The sequence below is a fragment of the Dromiciops gliroides genome, chromosome 6 (assembly GCF_019393635.1).
Source record: "Dromiciops gliroides isolate mDroGli1 chromosome 6, mDroGli1.pri, whole genome shotgun sequence".
Classification (NCBI taxonomy): domain Eukaryota; kingdom Metazoa; phylum Chordata; class Mammalia; order Microbiotheria; family Microbiotheriidae; genus Dromiciops; species Dromiciops gliroides.
In genome coordinates, this window is record NC_057866.1 from 197,332,008 (window position 1) to 197,336,155 (window position 4,148).

Below are 4,148 nucleotides of genomic sequence, written 5' to 3' on the forward strand. Positions count from 1 at the left end.
CCTCTCTCCTGAGCTATTGTAATAGCCTCCTAAATTATTTCTGACTTCACATTTCTTCCTTCTCCAATCCATCTTCCACAAAGCAATCAAAGTGATTTTTTAAAAACACATGTATTAACATATCACTCCCTACTCAATAACACTGGTGGAACCCTATTATCTTTATGATCAAATACAAAATCCTCTGTCTGGCATGTAAATTTTTCTAAAAACTCATTCTAATTCTCCTTTCCAGGCTTATTGCATGCATGCTACTCCATTCCTATAATCTGTGATCCAGCAGAACTTGACCAAGGTTGGTCATGATAATTACAGTGGTGAGTTTTATGTTTTTGTTGTTGTTATTGTTTTCTATCCATTTACATTGTTTGAGGTTTTTTGTTTCATTTTATTTGTTTTATTAAGACTGAATCTCCCAGGGGCGGCTAGGTGGCGCAGTGGATAAAGCACCGGCCCTGGATTCAGGAGTACCTGAGTTCAAATCTGGCCTCAGACACTTGACACTTACTAGCTATGTGACCCTGGGCAAGTCACTTAACCCTCATTGACCCGCAAAAAAAAAAAAAGACTGAATCTCCCTGTCTTTCAGGCTGTGAGTGCAGCATCCAAAGTTAGGCCCAGTCTTATTACTGATTGGCATAAAAGCTTTGACTTGCTCCGTTTCCAACATTGGCCAGTTCATTTCCCCCATTAGACTGTCTGGTTGCCCTCTTCCCCATTGCTGCAAGAGCACATTTTGGTGCCAGATTTAGTGAGGAAACCTGATTGACCACCCTGCTGAACCTCAGAATTCCAGAATTCAAGGTATCCATTGACTTCCACCTCCCCAGTAACAAAAATTACAAATATATATTATACATTTGCATTGCTATAGTCATCTTATGCATTGTTTTCCAACTTCCCCTTGTATCATTTTTGCATCACTTCATAAAAATCTTCCCATGCTTTTTTGTATTCTTCATAAGTATCATAGCATTCATGTACCAAAACATTCATGTACCAAAATTTGTTTAGCCAAAACTGGCAGAATGATTTTCTTTTCTTTTTTTTCTTTCTTTCTTTCTTTCTTTCTTTCTTTCTTTCTTTCTTTCTTTCTTTTTTTTTTTTTTTTTGGTGGGGCAACAGGGATTAAGTGAATTGCCAGGGTCAGATAGCTAGCAAGTGTCAAGTGTCTGAGGTCAGATTTGAACTCAGGTCTTCCTGAATCCAGGACCCGTGCTTTATCCACCAGCTGCCCCCTCGATTTTCTTCTTATTAAAGAAAAAAAAAGATTACCCAACTAATTTTGGTTTTGCCTAGACTCCTGATTTCCTTTATATACAGAACTATTGCTGAGGAAACTCCCTTGAAAAATGTAGATCAGCATCAATTATGCAAATTACAATTTCAGAGAGTTGCCTGAGACCTAGCAAATTAACTGACTTGGTTATGGGGACAAAACTAGTAAAACTTGAACTCAAATCTTCCTGACTTCTATACCAGATCTCTCCACCACTCTACATTTCCTTTCCGTTCCATACTAGATCAGCTACATAAATTATGTGTTTGAATTTATTCAGCTTCAGACATTTACTAGCTGTGTGATCCTGGATAAGTCACTTACTGCTCTCTGCCTCAGTTTCCTCATTTGTAAAATAAGGATAATGGTAGCACCTACCCTTTGGAATTGTTGTGAAGATTAAATGACAAAATATTTATAAAGTGATTTGCAAACATTAAAGCTCTTCACAAATGTTAGCTATTATCATCATCATTATCATTAATTACCATCATTAGTTCAACAAACATTTGATGAAGTCTGAAAAATAGTTAATGAGTAATACTGGACTTTTCTACTCAGTATAGTCTTTGGAGAAAATAGAGATAGGATGGTGATACTGGAGTCAGTAGTAACTTGGGTTAAAATTCTGCCTCTAATCGTTAGTCATTCTATCACTGTAGCCAAATTATTTTAGCACTCAACCTTAGAGGCTTGGACATTGGGACAAAGCTATTAATTCAAATCTTCCTGATTTCCACACCAGCTCTCTTTCCAACATTTCATATGTCCTTTCCATTATACACTATATCAGGGAAATGCTGTAGACATTTTATGTTTGGATTTATCCAGCTGGTTTTCTCATCTGTAAAATGGGATTAATAATCCCTGTAGTATTTACCTCATAGGTCTGTTGTAAATATTAAATTAGATATTACATAAGGAATGGAAATCTTAAAATATGGTGTAAATGTAAATTATTATTGTTGTTGTTGTTAGCATTATTTTGTAAAGCTATTCTAATACCTTTCATTCATTTCCATCAAAACTAAACCTTTGTGGCGCACCCCAAGGCCCTTCCCGGTCAGCCACAGGAAAGTGGCTGGTGGCGCCCGAACCATCCGTCTCCATAGGGTCTGTACGCAGCCTGGGCAGATTTTAAAAGATGGTGAAGCTCATGACTCCGGTGATCCAGGACAACCCCTCGGGCTGGGGTTCCTGCTCGGTCCCTCAACAGTTTTGGGACATGCCATCAGCTCTTCAGTAAATGAGATCAGCTAGGAAAGGTTGCAGACTGGACAGGTACCATCTACCAGGATAATAGGTACACAAATAAGTATTCCTCCCAGTTGGGTGGTGGAAGTCAGTATGCCTATTTCCACGAGGACTAGACTAGCTTCCAGCTAGTAGACACGGCAAGGACCTAGAAGATGTTGCACCTGAGAAACAGGATGCGGTTTGCCCAGCAGAATCTGCGGAGGGACAAAGACCGTCGGAACATGTTGCAATTCAACCTGCAGACCTTGCCCAAGAGTGCGAAGCAGAAAGAGAGAGACCGCATCCGTCTGCAGAAAAAGTTCCAGAAGCAGTTCGGAGTGAGGCAGAAATGGGACCAAAAATCCCAGAAGCCCCGGTATTCTTCAGTCGAAGTTCGGAGTGACTGAGAAATAAAGGAAGAAATGCATTTTCCTCAGTTAATGAAGATGCGTTACTTGGAGGTGTCAGAGCCACAGGACATCGAGAGCTGTGGGGCCCTGGAATATTATGACAAAGTCTTTGACCGGATGACCACCAGGACGAGAAGCCTCTGCTAGGAGCATCAAGCGTGTCTTCCACACCGTCACCATGACAGATGACGCCTTCATCCGCAAGCGGGCAAAGACTCAAGGCAACGTCTTCGCCACAGATACCATCCTGGTCATGCTGATGAGCTGCACCCGCTCTGTCTACTCCTGGGACATTGTCGTCCAGAGGGTCGGCTCCAAGCTTTTCTTTGACAATAGGGACAACTTAGACATCAGCCTCCTGACTGTGAGCAAAACTACCAACGAGCCACCTCAGGATGAAGGCAATTCCTTCAACTCTCCCCAGAACCTTGCCATGGAGGCCACCTACATCAATCACAACTTCTCCCAGCAGTGCCTCAGAATGGGAAAAGAAAGATACAAGTTTCCCAACCCAAATTCCTTTGTGGAGGATGACATAGATAAGAACGAAATTGCCTCAGTGCCATACCGGTACCGGAGATGGAAACTTGTTGACAACATCGAACTCATTGTCCGCTGTGAACAAGATGGAGTAATGATGGGCACCAATAGTGAGGTGTCCTTCATCAACATTAAGACCCTCAGTGAGTGAAATTCCAGGCACTTCAATGGTGTGGACTGGCGTCAGAAGCTGGACTCTCAGCGTGGGGCAGCCATCGCCCCTGAGCTGAAGGACAACAGCTAATAAGGAAGAAGAGGAGGAAGAGGAAGAAGAGTGAGCTGGACGGCCAGGCTGCGTGTGCACTGCGTCGAGGCTTTGCTCCTCTGCCTGGAAGGGACTGAGGACACTGTGGGGATTGGCCTTGTCCAGCGAAACTGAGGTATAAGAAGTGGGGAAAAAAAAGAAAAGAAAGGGAAAAAAAACCTTTGTAATAATCACAGTTTTTGGCAACTAGATTCAAGCTATGATACTGTATTATGCTAAATATAACTATGTTTCCCTAAACAATTAAGTTATTGGCCACTACCCAATCTGATGGACCAGCGTTAAACTGTAGAAATAATATAGCTTAAATTTCATTAAGGCATTTTAAAAGGCTTCTCATGGTAAGATATAGAATCCTGTTTTAAGCATATAAACCTTCACAATCTTACACCAATCAATTGTTACATATCAACTATCC

General features: G+C 41.4%; 1 pseudogene; it reads left to right on the plus strand.

Annotated features, from left to right (window-relative positions):
- Positions 1-2,423: 2,423 nt before the first annotated feature.
- Positions 2,424-3,709, plus strand: LOC122732892 (annotated as a pseudogene).
- The last annotated feature ends 439 nt before the right edge of the window (positions 3,710-4,148 follow it).